Source organism: Schistocerca serialis, chromosome 5 (assembly GCF_023864345.2).
Source record: "Schistocerca serialis cubense isolate TAMUIC-IGC-003099 chromosome 5, iqSchSeri2.2, whole genome shotgun sequence".
NCBI classification, from domain to species: domain Eukaryota; kingdom Metazoa; phylum Arthropoda; class Insecta; order Orthoptera; family Acrididae; genus Schistocerca; species Schistocerca serialis.
The window spans coordinates 795,001,940-795,028,936 of record NC_064642.1 but is presented as its reverse complement, the minus strand read 5'-3'; positions in this window follow the sequence as shown (position 1 = coordinate 795,028,936).

Sequence of the window (26,997 nt, the reverse complement as noted above, 5' to 3'; positions counted from 1 at the left end):
CACTAACCATTTCCATGTTTTGAGTCTATTGAAGAAGTTCCTTGAAGCACAACGATTCATGCACTACACTGAAGCAAGCACACCAGTCCGACCACAGGGACATTTCAAATTTAGTGATGTAATGGGACAAATGTCTGAATTGGAGTGGTAACTATCAAGAAAAATAGGGTGATGTATGTAGAATAGTCGTATAGTTGAAATTACCTTTGTGTACCTTTTTTTGGCTTGTGAAAACTATGGCAAAGACATTCTGATCGCCCTCGTACATGAAAAATAGCTACATTTTCGCTATTCATATTTTTTACATGAATTTTAATTTATTACTTCTTTCTGCTAAGTCTATTCACAACACATTTGGTGACAGTACCAAAATATACCACTAAATGTACCTGCAAAATTATGTTAGTGTACAGCACATGACTCAGGAGATATGATGTCGTAAACACTGAAATGGGTGAAAAACTATATTTGTCTTAAAATTAAGCGCAAATTACCCAGACCATGCTCGTCCAATGTTTGATAGTGAGTGCACTTAGCAACTTCCAACAAACTGTAAACATACTTTCAGACCTTTTCTGAACTGCTTCTCAATCACACACATAACAGCTAATACTTAACACATTAACTCATTTTTAAACAGAAGTTTTACTCTGTTTTATACGTGGGAGTGCGATTCCCTAGAGAATCAGGGGTGAGGCGTTTACTGGCTCAAAATGGTTCAAATGGCTCTGAGCACTATGGGACTTAACATCTATGGTCATCAGTCTCCGGCGTTTACTGGTCTCTCAGGAAAAGACCATGAAGGAAAAATTAAAGAGAATCGAGTTCATACAGAGGCTCATGAACACTCGTTCTTCCCGTGAGCCATGCACCAATGACGACCTGCAAAATCAATTTTAAAGGAAACCTGTCACCACAGTATGTATCTACATTAAATGTAGATGTATACCTCTCAGGCTCTGACTGCCTGTATAACTATGTTTTAGAAACATAACATTTTTGGTCCATCCTATAACGATAATCCCTTTACAATCTTTCCATCAGATTCAGTTGATACTGACAACAAACATCATAGTTATTTATTTCATTCACACATCAGCTATTGTCACTATCATATTTGTTTATCATCATAACCACACAACTCTTACTATAAAATAAGTTTGGTAACAACCCCTTTTTGGTCAAGAACGTCTTTCAAAAAACTTCTGTGTATCATGCACCTGTTTGATTGCAGCTTCAGTAGAGTGTCTCAATTTGGGAATCGTGTTCATTAGCAGTACAAGTCATCCATGCAGTAGACTTGTGCCTACCACATAATTCACTGATGCTGTTACCATGCAGAACACTAGTTTAATTTCGCTTATCGTACAGTATATATACTGTCAGACATTATTACATTCATTGTCTAAACCCAATTGCATTAGTTATCTGTTTAATGGTTAAGAGTGTTACACATTCAACACCAAAATATAATGCATTGTTCCACGACATTTTTAGCAATGTCAAACTTTACTCAAATCCTGTGAACCAACTCTAAAACCAAATGAGCGACTAAGAGAAAACACAAAACTGATTATCTTCCTACTACATTAAACACAACATGAGCAACTTTTTGTAATTACTAATATTAGATAAAGAAGAATCATGGCATAATCCTTCACTACTATAAAAATTTCAGAGTAAGTAGTACATTACATTGTTAATGTTCTGAATTGCAAGAGTGCATAATTCAGTTTCACCAAGACAGCATAATAACAATGACCTTACATACAGCTGCTAATAGGAAAAGGAATATGATTCATTTTCTTCAGACCCACCAGATATGTGAAAAGCAAATCTTTTGGCCTAGTTATCATTAAACTTTGAGTATGGGCTGGTACTGGTGCTGATGAAATCCTGCATCGCCACAAAGAAATTATTTCCGATAATTCCACCGTTGGTTACCAATGATAATACTACCACTGGCTACCCTTCATAATTCTACCACTGGCTACTGAGCGTTAGGTACATCAAGTCCCAGCTTTAACGTTCTCATTGATAAGTGGCACGTTGATGGATTGGATCCTGAATGCCCACATTGATAATTCTACCACAGGTTCCTGAGATCCAATCCATTTCCTAAATGTTGTTTAATAATTTTGAAAAGGGACCTTCCTATAATTACAAATGATTTGTGATATCATGCCATTAAGTGTAGTACACTGTTATGCTATGATCTAATGCCCTCCTCCCCCTCCAGAGAGCATGGTAATGGTGAAGAACAACAATTGTGCACATGATGGCAGTCTGGAAAGTAGCTACAGTTCTGGTGGCAGTATTTGTGCACAGACTGCCACCTCTGTCGTATCCTCATGTTCTCTAAATCAGTAAGCACCCAGCTGTGAGAGTATGAACGTATTTTTTTCATGCATCCGCTTGTCATTAGCTCAAATCATGAGTGCTATATTAGAATCCTCTGAAATGCGAGTCCAAAGGTAGAGCAATAATAAGATTTCGCTCACTGCAAAACGTTTCAGCTGTGGACATTCATCATTAATTCTGAACTGTACATGGCTTACATGAGTGAAGGGATTGTGTGGTAATGGGTCCACCTTTTAAAGGTGGTGTAATAAACACTGTAACGTTCTTTTAAATTGATTTGACATAATTACTTTACGATTACGTTGAATGAAGTCTGAACTGTGGATTGGATACAGAACTCGAATTATTGTGTGGCATGTTGTAACTGCAGGTGGTGTTCTTACTCTGTGTTATTGTTAGCAAAGCTTTGACGAATTGATTGGGCAATGCAACTCCCAATACCAATAACGAAATACGGTCACTACAAAATACACTCGGTCCCTTAGGCACTGAATCATCTGGCCCTGTTCATAACTTATAACTTTGGTCCCTGTGCACGTAACAGATAAATTAAATTATCTTACATCTAGAGCAGATGTCAGAAAATTCGCCATATTCTCTACTTTAACTTGGCAAAAATCGTGTCTCGGTGTATGATATAGTAATTCATTCTGAATATATTTGCATTTAAACTCTAACAATTGCTTGAATTTGCGTGTGCAACGACCAGATTTGTAAAAGTCAGTGCTAAATAACTCGGAAATGGCGCCACATATCAAATTTTTTCTTAACATTTACTTCTCAACATAGCTTCTCCTGTTTCTGACCACCCTGTGCGCGCACACACACACACACATCAATATATATTTATATGGTTGTTAGTTTTGTTCCCTGCACTAATTGCATACAATATATATGTTTGATGTGTATCTGTGTGTAGAATTTTGTTTATTTTTTCATGCTACTAGAGATTATTAGTTTTTATTTTCTCTGTAATAGTACCTCTACCTTTGTAACACTGCTAAAGACTGTCAAGAATATATTGTGCCAAAGAAAATATGTTATCGATAAACCAAACATCAATTACTGTACAATACATCACTGTTGCTCTTATTTCCAAGAAAAAAATACCTTGATTTCCTAGGTAAATCACATACACCATCAGATTGCAGGTGTATAAAGTGTTAAACCCATTCATTGCATAAGAAAAGTGTTCATTGTGGCTACAAATTAAGTGCAATTATCAGATAAGAAGTATAACTCAGTTCATAAAATAATTATCTAGGAGTCTGCAAATCATGCTGCAGATATTGGTTCTTGGAAGCTATACTCACCTTTCAGTAACAAATGCCGAAGTTTTTCTTCATCTCTGTCAGCAGATGATAGGATGCAAAGAGATAAGACGTGAACCCACGTTGAACGACGTTTACAAGTTCTAAAAAAATACGATTAATAATTATAAGAACAATTAAACAAAATTCATGTGTCAACAGAGAACAGACAAGAATATGATTAATTTCTGGTACAAAAGAACTTTAGCTATTAAATGTAGTACGGTTTCTAATATAGCATTTATTCGTTTTCGCCCAAGTTTCAGTTCGATTTAATTCTGAAGGGCACTTTGTCATTCCCATCAAACTGAAAACGTCATACCTTCTCCAGACAGCCCAAATTGGACGGGGATCACGAGGTATGTCGTCTAGTGGCAACACAGCTCGTCAGCAGTATTCGGTCGCTGGAGGGAAGTCCAACAGCGTTGTGGTGGGATCGACAGTGAGCCAGCTGGCGGGCGAAACTGTGCAATCCACTGCAGCGGCCACAGCTGCCAAGTGAAGTCAGCAGCAGGAGCTTGTTGACCGGCTGTCCTGTGCGGTTGGCCTCCTGGATGACCACATCACCAGCTGTACACTGCGCTTGGAAAGCACCACACTGACGTCAACACATACTGCAAGTCCTGGAGCATACCTTCTGTTTTAAAATCACCAATCCAGGGTGAAATTTACTGCTGCCAAGTGAATGTTCAGAACAACTTTTAAAAAAGATGCAGTTACTTCTGCAAGGTTTTGTACACCATAGGCTGCATTAATATCTCTAGTCAGATTGTAAAGAGTATCAAGTTGAGAGGCACCCACATACCTTGCTCATACTGTGGCATCAAGCAGTCAGGCCTGCAAGATGAGTGGTCTGCCAAGCGAGTGGATTTATTCTTATTTATCGAAAAACATCAATGACTGATTGTGAGCTCTTACACCCACAATTAAGCTACAAATTATTCCCCTGTTTGAATATTACGCAACGGAAACGGATAACGCACATCTGACTATTAAAAATTTATACAACTCTGATTGTTCACTACGCACTGGCAATGCCACATTTTCTTTCTTACCCAACGGCTTTGATCAACACGTGGCCATCGCACTGAATATGAATGACGCACACATTACAAATTCTGGATGTCATGGTTACATACTATTCGATGAACAAGGCCACCAATCTTTTTCTTTTCACTATCTTTTTTATTCCGATAAAATCTATAACCTAAACACACCATTACATTTTCTACAATAATAACACATGAGAAACTCCGCCTAGTGGGCATGGCTTTATATTGGTGATTCTCTATCTTATGGTCTCGTAATTATCTAACACTACAGTGCACTTTCTGGATAGGATGGTGGATCTTTTGCTATATCTCACACTTCGACTCTCACACCCATCATCACGAAAATTTCCTCCAGACCGAGTGGTACAAAAAGGAACATGCATAACCCACTGCCTCTGAACCTATCTTGCTACTCTCCCATGCAAACCACACATACTTAAATTACATGAAATACACCACACTGCCAACATGGAATGCAACACAAGGAATAGTTACAACGTTATAATCACATCACTTTCAGCTTTCCCACTCCAATTAGTATTCATCCCAGTTTCACACGACACTGCCCCACTTCGTAACTTTTCTTTCATACTATGAACTCTGGAGAATATATGCACGTCGTCCTTTGCAATGCAAGCCAAGTGGCGTTGCTGGATAGATCAGTATTCCACAACGTTCACTATCTGGGTCTCATACTTCCTTCATGTCCTTTCAAGTTGTGCAGTTGTCCTCCTCTCTTCATTCGTATTTCGGCTCTACGTCCGTCCATTACTCATCACAATTTCATGTTCTTCCTTCGCCATTCGCATCAATATCGATTGCAGCATACACAGGCCTCTCTGTAACATACATCTAAGACATCTCCACATTATTCAATTCTACTCACCTTTATTTACCACTGTTTCATCTAGTCGAATCTCTCTTTATTAATCACACTGTTTCACGTCGCTTCTCTCCTTAAATATCACCTTTATCCACTACTATTTATCACGTCGCTTCTCTCTCTACCATCTTTATCTGCTCATTAATCATCACGTCGTTTCTGCTTGATCCTTATTCATAAGACGAAAAATACGAACATACACACTCTGTCGACTCCTGTTCATGACTCATTCGACCAGTCTATTCCGTCATGCTTCCTGACATTCCGCCTGAAAATTCTTATGTTCGATTTGACCCTGCACAACGTTACACACCACAAATAAATACACTGACTACGTACCATAACTTGCCTACTTTCGATCTATCGTTAACTTTTCCATAATTTGATGTTATAAATGTGATGAAGCCCACGCGATTGTTTTCCTTTGATCGTCTCAATCAGTACAGCATTTTCATGGACAATCCGCCTCACTCTGAATGGTCCACTTTACACAGTAAAGAATTTGCTAGTTAGGAATCTGTGCTTACATGAAAATTAAATGTGTACAGTGAATATACAAGCTGGGAGAAAGGGACAGCACAAGTGTTAGGAACTTTGGTGCCAGTGGCCTCTTTCCCTAACATCAGATTCCCAACAACCATACGCAGCACTTCATTATAACTGTCACCACGACAATGACATACTATAGGTCAGATGGCATCTAATCTACAAACTTCAATCACATTGCCGATGTTACCTGTAACAGCAGTGTAAATATACCCCATGCCATACAGATCACAATGTTGACTTTTTACATTATGTGTTAAGTACCTGCAACAGTCAAATCGCACTAATTAAACTGGACTCATTGGCATTATTACATAACATTTTAAGCAACTGGTTTTTGAGGAAACATTCCTTTTACTTTAGTGTTCTAAATAAAAATTTGCAAATTTTGCTCTGAGAGACCAGCCTAACATATTCCATTACTGGTGTTTTATTCTATGATCAGAAGTATGGTATTTACGTTCCTACCTATCAGTAGAGTATGTCTGCTACATAGACAATTTTCAGTACCGGCGGCAAGTGTTTTAAGGCAACATTCTAAGGGCTGATATGTTGGATTAGTTTCTCCTATCCATCAATCAATTATGACAAGAAAGAAATGCCAGGATTCCATGCTCTCCTGTCATTCTGATAGTCTCTGCCGTTCCTATCCTCGACACTGTCTGACCTATGAGTCGTGTCTCCATTCACGATGTTGCTCTCATTACCCAATTCTTGTAACAAGTGCTGAAATGACGCAGAATCGTCTAAGCCTCTGCCTGCTATCGCTATATCTCTGCGCATTTTCACCGGCAACTTCGTTACACAGATGCTAATGAGCTCCCCAGGTTCGTATGTCACATCCTAATACCTATTTTGACTCAACAGTTCCTGATAGCACGCCACTGGAACTCTTATACCACCTTCGTTACAATTTGGCATCATCAATATGCTTTGCTTAACCTGCTACGTTCACCCCAGAATCACTCTTCTCCATGGGACTACACTTTTCGACTGCGACCTAGTTACTACAGACATTACGCAAAAAAAAAAAAAAAGAATATACAACGATCGTCCAGCCAAGTGGCGTTGCTGGATAGACGGCTCACTCACCTTGCTTCACTCTCAGAGTATTATAGTTTGAATCAAGCGTCACACGGAAACATAACACGCAGAGTAATATTAAGAACATATTCGTCACACACGCGACTCCTCAACTGATACCATGGACGAGTACTTCTCTTTATTCTTTGTCTCATACACAGATTGAGACTCACACAGTACTCACCACGTGGAAGTACTCGTCTCTAATTTCAAGTCCTGCACACGCCATTTCTTAAATATTTCCAACTTATAGTACACACGCCAGTAATTCAGCTTAACTTTAGCACTCGGATGCATTTCAACTTATTGCTACACGTGGTTTCATTGTGACCGTTGGTCACTTCCGAAGATTACTACGATCCCCTTAATATTACCTGCCTGACATTTAATTCTCCCCACAAAAGTTCCTGAAATAGAGAAATTATTATTCCAAGCTACTCTTAAGTATTCCACATGCATACCATTCTCTCCACTCTTTTGTCTTTATGGAGCACACCTAAGACAGGTCTTACCAACACAAGATCCAACGCCAGAGTGCTGAAACACGGCCGTTCTTCAGGTCATCTCGCACCTCTGCCGAAGTGGGGGAGCATCTTGCTACCGTATTGGTTAGCCACATTTCAGGCGCTCAAAGCTCAGGTAAATTTCATCTCTATGGTTCCACCAAAGGTGACCAAAGGACCATCTCAAAGATGATCATATATTGCACATTCACTATCTGCGGTTAGCAGACGACCATACATTATTTTGCAGATCTCACCAAATTGGATGTAGAGATTTATTTTGTGGGAGTGTATATGTGATCAATTAAATAAATAAATTGTCATTCTTTCCTACACTGGTATTCGGCCTCGGTTTATTAAGTGAAATTGAGTTATTATTACAAAAAAATATGTTGTTCTGACAAGAATAATGAAGAATGTTGTACCTCTTTTCAATGTCAGGCGGTACTGTACCCTTTCAAAGTAACTTCAGTAGCAAGGTTTTGTACACCATAGACTGCGTTGATATCTCTAGTCAGATCGTAAAGAGTATCAAGTACCTTCAGTAGCTCGACGAACTGACTACAGTTATCGCATTTCAACATCATCTCTACAAGTGAAGCCGCATTTCATTTCAGATGTATTTCTGTTCTCTTCCTGCATGATAATTTACGTGAATCTGCTACAGTTGCCTCATCGTATATATGGAATACAGTATTTCTCCAAAAGATGTTCATCAATGGTGATATCATGCAATCAAGCTCACCCTCTGTGGATACGTTTAGCATCTGGAGTATATATGTATTGAGTTGTATAACGTCAAAGGCAAAAAAAGGCGGGATCACCATACTTCTTGAGACATAACACAAATCCATTGTTGTTATGGGCACAAAAATGTAACGATCGCTCCAACTAGCAATCGACACATAACAGTGGTAGTAGCAATGTATCCATTTTCAATTTTTCTTATACAGAAATGCGTCAGCCAATAAAAGTTTGCTGACTATCATGTCGACGTGCCCTTGTCTCAAAACTGAGCTTCGTAACTCTGCGATAACTGCACTGCCGGAACTAGATTGCAGACCTGTGAAATACTTTAGAAGACCTTCCGTCTTGTAAACTTCTTGTGTCCATACACGTAATTCATAAAGTATTATAATGAGCAGCAGTAGAACCAAAACAATACTGCACGATTTTCCAGTCGTGGACACATGAAGTTTCCCATTTCTTTTTCTGAAGGTAAGAGGCGCAGTGCCAAAAATGTTGCTTAAAACAAGAATAAACCGAAGTTTTACATAAATGTCTCTTCTATCTCGAGAAACGTTCTTTGTAGCGAGTGACGGATTGTAGCAGCATTGCTAGGAAACAATGCTCCAGTTACTTTCTTAAATATTGCTCGACAGTTTAATTTGAACACCGACAAAGGACCACAGAAAATGTGTATCCAACACTGCTTATACGGGTACCAAAATAATTTACGGTAATACTAAGGACTTTTATCATTGCCAGTTTGCTTCACATCCTGTTGAAAAAATTTAGCAAGCCTGACACTGAAACGAACAGTACACAAGGATGGATCGTTTGAAACTCTGTCACTCAGTTCTGTCCAGAAATCCTGTTACAATTTGAGTACATACAATTCAACGCGGTATTAATTCAAACAAAACGCAATGTAATGGATTAGAACAGGATATTTTACAATGTTTCTTCTCAGAACAGCGTTGTAAAAAATTGAATTACATAGAAAGGTACCGATTTAGGTAGTAGAAATGTGACTTGCATTCTGTACAAATGTACATGGGGAAAGGTATAGAGTTATTTCAACAAATGGTTATTACTCCTCGATGCGACACACGCATACACGCACACACACACACACACACACACACACACACACAGAGCACACAAACACATAAATACACAGACACGGAGAGAGAGGGTGGGGGGAGAAAGGGAGAGAGAGCGAGAGAGAGAGGAGGAGGCGGGGGGTGTCTAAACGTCCCGTCTACAACGAAGTCATTAGAAGCGCCTCGCATCTGCCTTTATCGATCTGGGGAATTCACGAAAAGCCTTTGCCACCAGGGCTAGACGTGGAATCCCACGGTTCGTGAATGTACTTGTAGAGTGCTAAATACTGTAACTACACACTCGGTGCTTGTAGGGATGAGGGAGCGAGAGAGATAGATACTGCGACATAAATCATGGAGTGTAACTCGTAAACCAATAACTAAACCTTCATACCTCACCCAAAGCGAAGTTATTCAAGTATTCATTACATTTCCGCTATTGCAACTCCTATATTACCTACTGAGTTGAGGTAAATCGGTCACGGACTGTGCGGCTGGTCCCGGCGGAGGTTCGAATCCTCCCTCGGGCATGGGTGTGTGTGTGCGTGTGTGTTTGTCCTTAGGATAATTTAGGTTAAGTAGTGTGCAAGCTTAGGGACTGATGACCTTAGCAGTTAAGTTCCATAAGATTTCACACACATTTGAACATTTTGAGGAAAATCGCTGCAAAAATTTCCTTAAGTAATCGTAAAAAGTGTTTGAACTGTTCCTTTATTCCAGAAGCAGTTGGGTTTCAATGTATGGTATCGATTTGTCCCTGGGTTTCATCACTTACATAATATTCTGTCTCTCAGTATTCCCACATTCCATCTTCTCTATCATCAGCTGTGATTACTGCGTTGGAGACGACGATGCCACGTACTCTGGTGAGACAGCATTACGAGCACATGGCAGACTTTGAAAGAGGCCTAAACGTGGGACTTTGTTTGTCCAGCTGGGCGAGTGATGCGACATCGAGATTGATGGGGCATTCAAGTGTGACAGTGAACCCCCGTTGGAGAGCATGGGAACATGACGGAGGGAATACAGGTCGTCAATATTGTGGGCAACACGGTCTAACAGTCACAAGGAATAATTGACGTCTTGAGCACCAGGCACATCTGCACCTACCATCCGAAAACAAGCAATGGACACGCTGTAGCATCCTGTGTTACTCAACACCACTGGCGGAGACGGGTGGCAGCTCTATTACGGAGTTGTCGTCCCATGCAGCGCAACACAAACGGCTGCGTTTGGAGTAGTGGCGTGTCCAGGAAGCACGGACTGCTGGTGAATGACGTCGCATTGTGTTCAGCACTGAAACGCGGTTCTGTACTATCCAGCATAACCATCGATGGCGATCCTGGCTGCAGCCTGGGGAGAGGCCCCATTATTTAATTGTTTTGGAGAGTCATGGCGGTGTTATTCTTGGCATCTATGTTGTGAGGAATCACCACGTATGAATTCTGGTCACAGCTGGCAGTAACTGAGGACACTCTGATGGTACAACAATACGTCACCGACATCCTGCTTCATCGAGTGTTATCTCTCTTGCGACGATATCATGTTGTCATTTTTCAGCAGAACCAGTGTCTCTAAGAATTGTCCGTGTGATTTTGTGTACTCCCATGGTCAGTAAGATCCCTACATTTGTTCCCAACAGAACACTGGAGGGACGAGTTCAAATTTTCAAATCTCAGCTACATCACATGGCTAGTATCTGGAATATTACATGCCCACTCAACCCGTGAAGTTTCATTTCGTTTCCTACCGCCCCCCCTTTCATGTAATGAGAGCTTCACTTTTCTGTCAGGTGGAGTATTCTGGTAACGGAATAGCTCTTTCTTTCTTTCTTTCATCATGTGGTAGGTGGATTCTGCAATATATGAGGCTCATGTCAGTGTGTCTGGTTTACATCAAACCAAATAAAACTCTTGCAGAAACTGAACAACAAACCAAAGACTGTACAAATGGAAGTATTTCATGTAATTTTATGAGGAGAATAAACCCCCTCACAAGGAAGAAGTCAGAACTGTCCCCTGTCCTCTAACAATACGTGACACACCAAAAGCACACTCAATTTCTACAACCAGAAAGTCTACAACGGTCTGACATTCCTTAGACATTGTGCTCTCTACGGGCTACAAATTTTAGTTTACAACCACACAATGAAACATCCAGGATGGAATGGAACAATATCAGAGAAGGAAAGTTCCTACTCACCATATAGCGGAGATGCTGAGTAGCGATAAGCACAACAAAAAGATTCACACAGTTACAGCTTTCAGCCATTAAGGCCTTTGTCAGCAGTAGACACACATACGCACACGCACACACACACAGTCAGGCAAACGCAACTTGCACACACGTCTGCCGTCTCAGAGAGCTGAAACCACACTGCGAGGAGCAGCACCAGTGCATGATGGAAGTGACGACTGGGTGGGGGTAAGAAGGAGGCTGGGACGGGAATGAGTAGGCATAGTACGGTGGGAGTGGCAGACAGTGAAGTGTTGCAGTTTAGATGGAGTGCAGGAGAGAATGTGAGGAGGGGGGAGGGGGTAAGTAGCGGAAATGAGAGAAATAAAAAGAAATTAAAAGACTGGTTGTGGCGGTGAAATGACGGCTGTGTAGCGCTGGAACGGGAACAGTCCCCTGGCTGGATGGGTGAGAACAGTGACTAACGAAGGTTGAGGCCAGGAGGGTTATGGGAACATAGGATTTACTGCAGGAAAAGTTCCCATCTGCACAATTCAGAAAACGTGGTGTTAGTGGGAAGGATCCATATGGCACAGGCTGTGAAGCAGTCATTGAGAAGAGGGATATCATGTTTGTCAGCGTGTTCAGCAACTGGGTGGCCCACTTGTTTTTTGGCCATTGTTTGTCAGTGACCATTCATGTGGACAGACAGCTTGTTGGTTGTCATGCCTACATAGAATGTAGCACAGTGGTTGCTGCTTAGCTTGTAAATCACATGACTGGTTTCACAGGTAGCCCTGCCTTTGATGAGATAGGTGATGTTAGGAACCAGACTGGAGTAGGATGTGGTAGGAGGATGTATGGGACAGGTCTTGCATCTAGGTCCATTTTGGGGGCACGAGCCATCAGGTAAGGGATTTGGAGCAGGGGTTGTGTAAAGGTGGACGAATATACTGTTTAGGTTCAGTGGAAAGTGGAACACCATGGTAGCAGGGGTGGGAAGGATAGTGGGCAGGACATTTCTCATTTGAGGGCACGACAAGAGGTAATTGAAACCCTGGCGGAGAATGTAATTCAGTTGCTCCAGTCCCAGATGGTACTGAGTTACAAGGGGAATGCCCCTCTGTGGCCAGACTGTGGGACTTTGGGAGGTGGTGGGAGACTGGAAAGATAAGGCACAGGAGATTTGTTTTTGTACAAGACATTAGTCAGGAAGAATCAATACGCAAAGAAGTGGGATACGGAAGCACTAAGGAATGACGAGATACGTTTGAAGTTCTCTAACGCTATAGATACAGCAATAAGGAATAGCGCAGTAGGCAATACAGTTGAAGAGGAATGGACATCTCTAAAAAGGGCCATCACAGAAGTTGGGAAGGAAAACATTGGTACAAAGAAGGTAGCTGCGAAGAAACCATGGGTAACAGAAGAAATACTTCAGTTGATTGATGAAAGGAGGAAGTACAAACATGTTCCGGGAAAATCAGGAATACAAAAATACAAGTGGCTGAGGAATGAAATAAATAGGAAGTGCAGGGAAGCTAAGACGAAATGGCTGCAAGAAAAATGTGAAGACATCGAAAAAGATATGATAGTCGGAAGGACAGACTCAGCAGCCGGCCGCGGTGGTCTCGCGGTTCTAGGCGCGCAGTCCGGAACCGCGCGACTGCTACGGTCGCAGGTTCGAATCCTGCCTCGGGCATGGATGTGTGTGATGTCCTTAGGTTAGTTAGGTTAAAGTAGTTCTAAGTTCTAGGGGACTGATGACCACAGTAGTTAAGTCTCATAGTGCTCAGAGCCATTTGAACCATTTTTGACAGACTCAGCATACAGGAAAGTCAAAACAACCTGTGGTGACATTAAAAGCAACGGTGGTAACATTAACAGTGCAACGGGAATTCCACTGTTAAATGCAGAGGAGAGAGCAGATAGGTGGAAAGAATACATTGAAAGCCTCTATGAGGGTGACGATTTGTCTGATGTAACAGAAGAAGAAACAGGAGTCGATTTAGAAGAGATAGGGGATCCAGTATTAGAATCGGAATTTAAAAGAGCTTTGGAGGACTTACGGTCAAATAAGGCAGAAGGGATAGATAACATTCAATCAGAATTTCTAAAATCATTGGGGAAGTGGCAACAGAACGACTATTCACGTTGATGTGTAGAATATATGAGTCTGGCGATATACCATCTGACTTTCGGAAAAGCATCATCCACACAATTCCGAAGACGGCAAGAGCTGACAAGTGCGAGAATTATCGCACAATCAGCTTAACAGCTCATGCATCGAAGCTGCTTACAAGAATAATATACAGAAGAATGGAAAAGAAAATTGAGAATGCGCTAGGTGACGATCAGTTTGGCTTTAGGAAAAGTAAAGGGACGAGAGAGGCAATTCTGACGTTACGGCTAATAATGGAAGCAAGGCTAAAGAAAAATCAAGACACTTTCATAGGATTTGTCGATCTGGAAAAAGCGTTCGACAATATAAAATGGTGCAAGCTGTTCGAGATTCTGAAAAAAGTAGGGGTAAGCTATAGGGAGAGACGGGTCATATACAATATGTACAACAACCAAGAGGGAATAATAAGAGTGGACGATCAAGAACGAAGTGCTCGTATTAAGAAGGGTGTAAGACAAGGCTGTAGCCTTTCGCCCCTACTCTTCAATCTGTACATCGAGGAAGCAATAATGGAAATAAAAGAAAGGTTCAGGAGTGGAATTAAAATACAAGGTGAAAGGATATCAATGATACGATTCGCTGATGACATTGCTATCCTGAGTGAAAGTGAAGAAGAATTAAATGATCTGCTGAACGGAATGAACAGTCTAATGAGTACACAGTATGGTTTGAGAGTAAATCGGAGAAAGACGAAGGTAATGAGAAGTAGTAGAAATGGGAACAGCGAGAAACTTAACATCAGGATTCATGGTCACGAAGTCAATGAAGTTAAGGAATTCTGCTACCTAGGCAGTGAAATAACCAATGACGGACGGAGCAAGGAGGACATCAAAAGCAGACTCGCTATGGCAAAAAAGGCATTTCTGGCCAAGAGAAGTCTACTAATATCAAATACCAGCCTTAATTTGAGGAAGAAATTTCTGAGGATGTACGTTTGGAGTACAGCATTGTATGGTAGTGAAACATGGACTGTTGGAAAACCGGAACAGAAGAGAATCGAAGCATTTGAGATGTGGTGCTACAGACGAATGTTGAAAATTAGGTGGACTGATAAGGTAAGGAATGAGGAGGTTCTATGCAGAATCGGAGAGGAAAGGAATATGTGGAAAACACTGATAAGGAGAAGGGATAGGATAATAGGACATCTGCAAAGACATGAGGGAATGACTTCTATGGTACTAGAGGGAGCTGTAGAGGGCAAAAACTGTGGAGGAAGACAGAGATTGGAATACGTCAAGCAAACAATTGAGGACGTAGGTTGCAAGTGCTACTCTGAGATGAAGAGGTTAGCACAGGAAAGGAATTCGTGGCGGGCCGCATCAAACCAGTCAGTAGACTGATGACCCAAAAAAAAAACAAGGATGGGAGGATAATTATGGTCAGTGAAGGCTTCAGTGAGACCCTCAGTATATTTTGAGGGGGACTGCTCATCACTGCAGATGGACGACCACAGAATGGATTCTTGGTATGGAATGGGTGGCAGCTGCTGGCCGGTGTGGCCAAGTGTTTCTGGGCACTTCAGTCTGGGACCATGCGACCGCTATGGTTGCAGGTTCGAATCCTGTCTTGGGCATAGGTAAGCGTGATGTCCTTAGGTTAGTTAGATTTAAGTAGTTCTAGGGGACTGATGACCTCAGATGTTGTCCAACAGTGCTCAGAGCCATTTTAACCATTTGGTGGCAGCTGTCGAAGTGGAGGTATTGCTGGTGGTTAGTAGGTTTGATATGGATGGAGGTACTGATGTAGCCATCTCTGAGGTGAAGCTCAACACCTAGGAAGGTGGCTTAGTGGGTTGAATAGGATCAGGTGAAGCAAATGGGGAGAAGTTGTTGAGGTTCTGGAGGAATGTGAATAAGGTGTCCTCACCTTCAATCCAGACAGCAAAGATGTCAACAATGAATCTGAACCAGGTGAGGGGTTTAGGATTCTGGGTTTTTAGGAAGGATTCCTTTAGATGGCACATGACTAGGTTAGCATAGGATGGTGCCATGTGAGGGCCCATAGCTGTACCTCTTATTTGTTTGTAGGTAATGCCTTCAAAGGAGAAGTAATTATGGGTGAGAATATAGTTGCTCATGGTGACTAGGAAGGAGGCTGTTGGTTTAGAGTCTATGGGGCGTCTGGAAAGGTAGTGTTCGATAGCAGTAAGGCTATGGGCATTAGGAATGATAGTGTACAGGGAGGTGACATCAACAGTGATGAGCAGAGCACTGTGTGGTAAAGGGACAGGAACTGTGGAGAATTGGTCGAGGATATGGTTGGTACCTTTTATATAGGAGGATAGGTTCTGGGTAATAGGTTGAAGGTGTTGATCTACGAGAGCAGAGATTCTCTCAGTGGGGGCACAGCAACCAGCCACAATGGGGCGTCCTGGGTTGTTGGGTTTATGGACTTTAGGAAGCATGTAGAAGATGGGAGGGGTAAGTAGAGAGATGGACTGTGGGGAGAGGTTCTGGGATGGGCCAAGGATTTGAGTAGTGATTGGAGATCCTGCTGGATTAGTGGAATGGGATCACTGTGGCATGGTTTGTAGGTGGAAGTATCTGACAGCTGAAGGAATCCTTCTATCACGTAATCCTTGCGGTTCAAAACAACAGTGGCGGAGCCTTTGTCAGCAGGTAGGATTATAAGGTCGAGATCAGTTTTTAGATGGTGGACTGTGGTTCTTTCTGCGTATGTAAGGTTAGTTTGCATGTTGAGGGATTTGGGGAATGGTGTTGAGGCAAGGTTCGAGGTTAAGAAATTCTGGAAAGTTAACAGGGGGTGGTTTGGAGGCAGTGGGGGTGGTTCATGGTTGGATAAAGAAGTGAATTGAGTTAGGCAAGGCTCAGTATTGGTCTTTGGTTGAGTTTGATTGGTCGGGTTGGTGGCGGAAAAGTGTTCCCACTGTAGGGATCAGGAGACGGAGAGATGGTTTTTAACTAGTCCTGCATGGTTGAATTTTGGAGTGGGGCAAGAGGTGAGGCCTTTGGAAAGGACTGATATTTCTGTGGGACTAAGGCTTCTGGAGGAAAGGTTCATAACTGTGTTGCGGGTCTGTTTAGGTACTGGGTTCTGTGTGGTGGTGGGAAGGAGTTTTGGGGGGGGGGGGGGGGGGTAAGTGCAGTAGGTCTGCAAGACAGGATTTGTCAGCTATGAGGGGGCGTGGGGGAGGTTTGGAGGTTGTTGTAGAAGTGGTGAACAGTGGTACTCCGAGGCGGGAGTAGGAAATGAGTAGGATGGAGAGCTTTTCGAGGTGGCGTTGTGCATGTTGCTCAAGTTCCTGCAGGGAAAGAGTTACAGTGTGTGTTATAGGTTTCAGGACTTTGGGATTACATAGCAGGAGAATTCTGCGGATGGAGAGAAGGTACTGCAAGGAGGATTGGGCTTGGTTGATATGGTTTTGCAGGACTATGTTGGTGAGGGCTAAGGATTGGCGGAATCTGAACAGGTGGAGATCATTGTGGAAGGAGGGGTGGCAACCAGAGGTGGGTAAAAGGAGCAAGGATACATGGTGGTGCAAAAAATGCGAAAAATTACGTAAGAAAATAGAATTACGTCCGAAAAATTACCCAAAAATACACCCAAATACGTGTGAAAAGTACAAAAAGGACGAAATGGATGCACAAGGGGGAAAAAACGAGATGAAATATGAGGAAGACGACGATAGTGGAAGGTGAAAACTCACTAAAATTGGCGAGAAGTCACAAGGGTCAAAGTAGAGAATGACTAATCAATAATAAAAATATGTATATTACTGTGGGTAGCAGGTTTGAGGCGGATAAGCGAAGGGGGACGGCAGATGTGACTGGATAAGGTGGATTTAGTGGGCGTGAACAGGGATAGAACGGGGAAAGTGTGGGGGGTGGGGTGAGGTTCGTAGTAGAGATGTAAGATCGTGTGGCACCGGAAAAGTGCGAGAGATAACACGCCAAAATACGGGAATTGACACAGGGAGCAAGGTGAGTTTGAAGGTTTAGGCTTCATTACATCGGCGGGAGTAATGTGGGACCTAAGATCCTAAACTAACAATCAGCGTCGGTTGGAGGCCGTCTGTTGCGCCCGGCCAAAACGATTGATACAGTGTGGCTCATAAGTAGAGCGTGCAGTGCGGTTCGTAAGGCAACAACAGAAACACAGGAAAGAAAAGAAAGAAGGACGGACATTGACTATAGCGAATGCAAAAGACTGAAGTTGCAAAGGAAAACAACACAGGATTAGGATCGAAGAAAAGCCGTCAGGCAAAAACCAAACAATGGAATATCCAGGTTGGAATGTAAGAATACAAGAGAAGGAAAGTTGCTGCTCACCATATAGAGGAGATGCTGAGTCGCGATAGGCACAACAAGAAAATTCACAAATTGTTTTGGGAATCGGTATTTAAGGAAGCCCTGCAGGATTAAATCAGAAGAACATTTAAAAAATCGCTTCTTATTTCTCTTCTTCTCAACCTGTAGATTGGTCTACAGTAGTTCTCGTTCTCTATTTTCCCCTTACGCTGTCAAATTCATATCTTGTTTTACCTGACTAATGTATGAAAATCTTGATCTTTCTCGTGAATTTTTCCCAGACATTTTTCCTTTTATTAATTTAACGATGAAGGGAACTTTCAGTCCCTCTTGTCCGCAACAACCGTCTTTCCTCTCCTACGTTGTTGAAGACTTCTTCATTGGTCATTCTCTCTATGAAATATTTGGAACTCTTCACAAACACTGTGCTTCGAAACGCTGCAGTCTTTTATGTTCTGGATCCCCGACTGTCAACGTTTCTGAGCTGTAAAGAGCAGCCGGCCGGAGTGGCTGTGCGGTTCTAGGCGCTTCAGTCTGGAACCGCGCGACAGCTACGGTCGCAGGTTCAAATCCTGCCTCGGGCATGGATGTGTGTGATGTCCTTAGGTTAGTTAAGTTTAAGTAGTTCTAAGTTCTAGGGGACTGATGACCTCAGAAGTTAAGTCCCATAGTGCTCAGAGCCATTTTGTAAAGAGCAATACTACAAGCTAAAAAATATTCATACTGTTTTCTGGTATTATTTTTTGGGTATTGGCAACTTCTGCACGTTGAATAGTGTTTTAGCTCTTGGAATTCTGCATTTAATATTGTTGCGTTGTTTTAATTTGGAACAAGGCAAGAAATCTAGCTCAGACATGTCTCAGTGATGTCGCCACCACCAAAGATACATCTATGCCGCTTTGCTACTGGACACTGTTAGTGGTGCTGCCTAGCAACTGTAGTACTGTTAGCGTTGAGCCTGTAAGGCCTCACTCGGCACCACGATGTAACCAACCTCATTCTTATAACATAAGATGTTAGGAATTGATGCTTGACGAAAGTTAATTTGGAATTCACACCTTCTTACTAGGTAACACAACATCAAAACTAACTGTAACTACTAAAGTTACTAACAGACTGTGCCATTATCCTCATATACTAATTCCTTATCCGCGCCATCCTAACTTAATATTTACTCGGTCTCCACCTCTCCTAATTTCTGTTCCTTGAAATCCCAGAAAGACATGCATTCTGCATTATCTTTCGTACCTGTCTATCTGCCCCAGTACTCGTCCCACACAAACTCATCCATTTCCCACAGCTTCTTCTCACCTTCAAGCAACTCCAGACCCAATGTATTAACGAAGCACCTATTCAGCCGACCAATCAACAATTCAATTTTCCTGTTACGGAACTGCACCCGTATCGCATATTCCATGCGTCTTCATGCCTTACCCACCCCCTCCAGTGGGAATATCATTCAGCTTGCATACTCAAAGATGCAGTCTGTCCTCAAATAATCTCTGCCTTAACGTCGTAGTCAACAATGCCCTACCTCATTCAATCCTTCCGTTTCCTCCCTTCTCCATCATCCCCTACTCTGCCCCCTACCGGTAACTTTTATGTTCAAATGTGTGTGAAATCTTATGGGACTTAACTGCTAAGGTCATCAGTCCCTAAGCTTACACACTACTTAACCTAAATTATCCTAAGGACAAACACACACACCCATGCCCGAGGGAGGACTCGAACCTCCGCCGGGACCAGCCGCACAGTCCATGACGGCAACTGTTATACGCGTCTTGCAGTTCTACGTGGCCCCATTGTACACTCCTGGAAATGGAAAAAAGAACACATTGGCACCGGTGTGTCAGACCCACCATACTTGCTCCGGACACTGCGAGAGGGCTGTACAAGCAATGATCACACGCACAGCACAGCGGACACACCAGGAACCGCAGTGTTGGCCGTCGAATGGCGCTAGCTGCGCAGCATTTGTGCACCGCCGCCGTCACTGTCAGCCAGTTTGCCGTGGCATACGGAGCTCCATCGCAGTCTTTAACACTGGTAGCATGCCGCGACAGCGTGGACGTGAACCGTATGTGCAGTTGACGGACTTTGAGCGAGGGTGTATAGTGGGCATACGGGAGGCCGGGTGGACGTACCGCCGAATTGCCCAACACGTGGGGCGTGAGGTCTCCACAGTACATCGATGTTGTCGCCAGTGGTCGGCGGAAGGTGCACGTGCCCGTCGACCTGGGACTGGACCGCAGCGACGCACGGATGCACGCCAAGACCGTAGGATCCTACGCGGTGCCGTAGGGGACCGCACCGCCACTTCCCAGCAAATTAGGGACACTGTTGCTCCTGGGGTATCGGCGAGGACCATTCGCAACCGTCTCCATGAAGCTGGGCTACGGTCCCGCACACCGTTAGGCCGTCTTCCACTCACGCCCCAACATCGTGCAGCCCGCCTCCAGTGGTGTCGCGACAGGCGTGAATGGAGGGACGAATGGAGACGTGTCGTCTTCAGCGATGAGAGTCGCTTCTGCCTTGGTGCCAATGATGGTCGTATGCGTGTTTGGCGCCGTGCAGGTGAGCGCCACAATCAGGACTGCATACGACCGAGGCACACAGGGCCAACACCCGGCATCATGGTGTGTGGTGTGGGGAGCGATCTCCTACACTGGCCGTACACCACTAGTGATCGTCGAGGGGACACTGAATAGTGCACGGTACATCCAAACCGTCATCGAACCCATCGTTCTACCATTCCTAGACCGGCAAGGGAACTTGCTGTTCCAACAGGACAATGCACGTCCGCATGTATCCCGTGCCACCCAACGTGCTCTAGAAGGTGTAAGTCAACTACCCTGGCCAGCAAGATCTCCGGATCTGTCCCCCATTGAGCATGTTTGGGACTGGATGAAGCGTCGTCTCACGCGGTCTGCACGTCCAGCACGAACGCTGGTCCAACTGAGGCGCCAGGTGGAAATGGCATGGCAAGCCGTTCCACAGGACTACATCCAGCATCTCTACGATCGTCTCCATGGGAGAATAGCAGCCTGCATTGCTGCGAAAGGTGGATATACACTGTACTAGTGCCGACATTGTGCATGCTCTGTTGCCTGTGTCTATGTGCCTGTGGTTCTGTCAGTGTGATCATGTGATGTATCTGACCCCAGGAATGTGTCAATAAAGTTTCCCCTTCCTGGGACAATGAATTCACGGTGTTCTTATTTCAATTTCCAGGAGTGTAGTATTCACCATTCTCCGTAATGATGACACCCAAATATATTTTAACTATTATTTAACATTATTTAATGTTGTCAGACCATAAAAAAGCTTCATCAATGGATTTTTTAAAATATATTTTATATCATTTCTGTACTGTAATCCAAAATTTGTTATACACGTAGAACCTTCTACTACAGAGTAGTTTTACTGTCGCTAGCCCAGTGGATTTTGCTCAGCTGCATGTCCTGAGCTTAGTGGGTCTTCCGCTGTAGCTCCAAAGCGTCGAGATCACAATTTTTATAGTAAGGATGTAAGAATCAATGGCAAGTCTGACTTAGATAGCCAGCCAGGGTGGCCGAGCGGTTATAGGCACTACAGTCTGGATACGCGCGACCGCTAAGGTCGCAGGTTCGAATCCTGCCTAGGGCGTGGATGAGTGTGATGTTCTTAGGTTAGTTAGGTTTAAGTTAGACTGGGGACTGATGACCTCAGAAGTTAAGTCCCATAGTGCTCAGAGCCATTTGAACCATTTTTTGACTTAGATGCATCTGGTCAAGCGTTGTCGCGAGACTGGTATGCCATTACTCGACTTCCGCTATGATCGATGAAGTTGAGGTACGCTGGAATGGCGTACCTTTATCTGCTATGAAAGCTCAGTTCGTCTCGGTGCTCAGCTGGGTCAGAGCCACTGTTGCTGACAGAGACAACAGATTTTTGTACTAAATTTCATACTCTGTCTACCCCTAAATTACCTACGGTTCTAATTGTGTATTCTCCCTTCTATTAGTATACCATATTTGTACAATAAAAGCAATTATGTTTTTCGATTTCTTTCTTGGTGCTGAATTTTCATAACCGGTAGTGTAAAATGAATGCAATTTTATGGTCTCCGGACTTCCTATTTTCCATGTTCCTCTTCCACACAGTTCCATGCACAAAACAAATACTTTCACAAGCTTCTTCCATATATCCATACCAATAATTAACAGCAGAAGAGAGTTGGTGGCCATTAAGATAAAACAGTCAATCATACTGGAGCCCCAGACCCGCCACCTTGTCCATATTCAGAAGAATCCAGACGGTCTTAGTTTTTGCGCCATATTCAAAAGTATGCACCAAGAAAGATATTACAGAAACGATGTAACTTGCTGTATTGGCACATCTGCAATACGTAAGCTTCATCTTTAGCATCACACACACATACACACATCACACATCCACACAGAGTCTACAGGGTGGAGGCAAAGGTGGTCAGTTGACGGGATGGGTGCAATAATGCTCAGTTTACTGAGCCACTCTCATTATTCCTCTCAGGAGATGCTGGTCAGTTTACAGGCTGAGTACCAAAGGGCCAGATGCTACTGGCGCAATGATGGTTAGTCTAGATACTATGAATAACGTCAGAACATCAAGCATGTATTTATCTCAACAAAATTGAGGAAAATTCCCCACACATCAACATTGTTACACTAACTGTGACATACTGCCTGATAAATCACCAACTAAACTTACGGAGAAGAGGTCTGGAAAGTTGCATCTTGTTCCAACAAGTAAAAGTGATTAGTTAGCAAGTTGAGGTTTGTTGATGTCAGCAAGTAAAAATGTCTTCCAACAAGCAAAACTATTAGTCACATTCATGACGCCAGTTATAAAGGTATGTAAATTATTTATAGCATCACAAATCATGCCATCTTATGTGTGACATCATCATTAGATCACACATGTTATTGTCTTGATCACATTGTGTCACAATCGAATATGGTGGAATCAAAGATGGTGCCATACATTTGAATGGCCAGTTAAATACTGCTCTGTGTTTGGCTGTATACCACTTCTGTGACATCATGGATTTGCAACTTCTTGGACTGTGACATCATCCAGTCAAGGTCAGTCAGCTACACATGATGCCTTGATGACATCATAGTAAAGTAAATACTATGTGTGGTGTCAAGGATAGGCTGCTGACAGTGCAGGTGACGTCATGAATGTGACTAAGCATATTGCTTGTTGGAGCAAGTCTTGACTTGCTGACATCGATAAATCAACTTGCTGACTAATCGCTTCTGCTAGATTAGAACAATTCACATATCGCTGGAATGACTCTTAACTTGCTTTGTCATGAATGTATGGAGCAATTCTTACAATTGGGTGTAACAATGGTGCTCTATGAGCCAATTTTGCAGTAACATAGCGACGTATACGGTTAATTTCTTACAAATTTTGCTATAACATGCTGATGTACGGAGAGAGAAGTGTCATGTAGTCTCCAGTGTGCAATAGTATGCATTGGCGGCAAAAATTACGAATGTTTTCTACTGCCACAGCCCATTCACTAGCATTGGGTCACTGTAATGTTCGGACAACTTTCAAAAGGAGGTGGAAAGCATAGGAAATCTCATTCCTTATCTGTAAGCACGTGCATTGCTACTGTTCACTATGCTATTTCATTTGAGTCCCATGTAGTTTCCACTGCATGACAGTACGATTTAGCATTATCAGCACAAGATGATGAACATTTTGTACTACAAGATAAAGTTAACATCCAAGCTTAGGGTCACTATAATGTTTGGCTGCCTTCGATATCTGTTTCAGGCCAATTAAGACGACTTTTTGAGAAATTTGGATGTGCAAATAACACTGTGTATTTTGGTACAGAGATCAAACTATTTTATTTGGACAAACAGATCACACATGTTGTGTGTGTGTCTGTGTGTGTGTGTGTGTGTGTGTGTGTGTATTTTGCTGACAAGAAGCTTACATAGCTCAAGGTAGACGTATTGCAAATTACACACTTTACATATATTCTTTGTGGTACAGAGACTGCATTAAGCTTGTCAACTGACATTGAAGCTACACCAGTATTGCCAGTAAGTTAGCAATTTCTATTTTTATGACTAATACACACAATTTAGATATGGAAATAATTAAATTGGGCGTAAATTGTGCCTTGTAAAGTGTGATAGGATATCGAATTTTAGTCATTAACAAGTGCTGTCTAACCTGTGACCTTTATCTATAGTGCCAATGTATCACCCGAGTGTATTTTTTAATTTTGCAGAAAAATTAAGTTATGGCTGTATTGCCACATGTGTGTTGTATGCGAAATCTTATGTACTTTGACAAATAATACAATTTTAGTTTGGTACAAAGCTCAAAGTTTCGTTCATGAACAGAGAACTGCAGTTGTACTTCAGTATTATAAGTAAGCAACCTTTGTGTGTGTGTTTCTATCTTGAAACATTTCATTATGTTGATAAATGAGTTTATTTTAGTGCAGTTACCGAATTTTTGATCACAACAAGAGACCTGTGATGCAAAGAGGCATTGAGTTTGAACTCTGTGTTAGAATTTCACTCACCATTGTCAGTGCCCATGTATTCCATACATCTTGCATTATGGAGCATTACAATAAGATTCTGTTATTATTTAATAGTTTATTATGGAAATACATTCTGTAAACATTTTAGATAATCTTGCACCATAATTCCGATCGCTAAATTTTCCAGTGTTCACCTGGAGTTTCTATATAAACTCGAGGTGACATTGATCAAATGCAAATGAAAGTCATTATTTATTAGCCTCATAATATCATCGAATAAATTTTTCTTGAATAGAACATAATGCACTACCTTCTTCCCGCGACATGGATGCATGATGTGGTGATGCATCACAAAAAAATTTCTAAAATTTTTTTATGTACATTTTACAAATGGAAATGCTGTAAGTTACATCCTTTCCATATTCTGATAAACATTTCAGAAGTTAAAATAACGTTCTGGCACTTGACATCAGTATTATTTATGTGTTGTTACCTCCTTCCCCCCACCCCCTCTCAAAAATGGTGCTTGTTTAAGTTTCCTTTTGTCCATACTTTCATGTAGGTCTAGGATGAAATGTTAACTGTCTGCTTAGCATGTGGCATGTGTTTTATATAGTTATAGAACAGTTTAGAAATGAATTAGCATTATGACAGTTTATTTGAGGGTTAATAGTCAGCGTTAGGTATCACACATTAAAAGCATTCTTCCAGTAAGTGTCAGTAATTCAGATTGCCTATTTGTCTGCGTTCTTGCCTGCTTAGCACCATGTTTTAGCCAACAGGGTCCTGTGCCATTATAGACTTATGCAGATTCATATACGTATAGACATGAAATGTTAACTGCCTGTTTAAAATGTTATCTTTTAGCAGCATGTGTTTTCTCACAATTTATACAAGAAAATAGCTTGGTGCACCTGATCTGCGATTCCTCAATCGTGTTTTAAACATCAGTTTTGGTAGATAACATTCTCACATTTGACATAAACGTTGCATTCACATTTGTGTTGTTGACGTATTTTTGCAGACATTTTAGATGTGTATGTATCAATGTCACACTTGAAAAGCATCACGTGTTTTCTAGAAAAGTTTATATGTGCAAATATTTAATTTCAGGTTCTCTTGTGCCTTACCCCAAGCAGAGATCCAAATGATTACCCTGCAAATTAATGATATAAACATTGTGCGTGAGCATGCACATGCGCTTCTCTCTCTCTCTCTCTCTCTCTCTCTCTCTCTCTGTGTGTGTGTGTGTGTGTGTGTGTGTGTGTGTGTGTGTATTTTGCTGACAAGAAGCTTACATAGTTCACAGGTAGACGTATTGCAAATTACACACTTTACATACACTCCTGGAAATGGAAAAAAGAACACATTGACACCGGTGTGTCAGACCCACCATACTTGCTCCGGACACTGCGAGAGGGCTGTACAAGCAATGATCACACGCACGGCACAGCGGACACACCAGGAACCGCAGTGTTGGCCGTCGAATGGCGCTAGCTGCGCAGCATTTGTGCACCGCCGCCGTCAGTGTCAGCCAGTTTGCCGTGGCATACGGAGCTCCATCGCAGTCTTTAACACTGGTAGCATGCCGCGACAGCGTGGACGTGAACCGTATGTGCAGTTGACGGACTTTGAGCGAGGGCGTATAGTGGGCATGCGGGAGGCCGGGTGGACGTACCGCCGAATTGCTCAACACGTGGGGCGTGAAGTCTCCACAGTACATCGATGTTGTCGCCAGTGGTCGGCGGAAGGTGCACGTGCCCGTCGACCTGGGACCGGACCGCAGCGACGCACGGATGCACGCCAAGACCGTAGGATCCTACGCAGTGCCGTAGGGGACCGCACCGCCACTTCCCAGCAAATTAGGGACACTGTTGCTCCTGGGGTATCGGCGAGGACCATTCGCAACCGTCTCCATGAAGCTGGGCTACGGTCCCGCACACCGTTAGGCCGTCTTCCGCTCACGCCCCAACATCGTGCAGCCCGCCTCCAGTGGTGTCGCGACAGGCGTGAATGGAGGGACGAATGGAGACGTGTCGTCTTCAGCGATGAGAGTCGCTTCTGCCTTGGTGCCAATGATGGTCGTATGCGTGTTTGGCGCCGTGCAGGTGAGCGCCACAATCAGGACTGCATACGACCGAGGCACACAGGGCCAACACCCGGCATCATGGTGTGGGGAGCTATCTCCTACACTGGCCGTACACCACTGGTGATCGTCGAGGGGACACTGAATAGTGCACGGTACATCCAAACCGTCATCGAACCCATCGTTC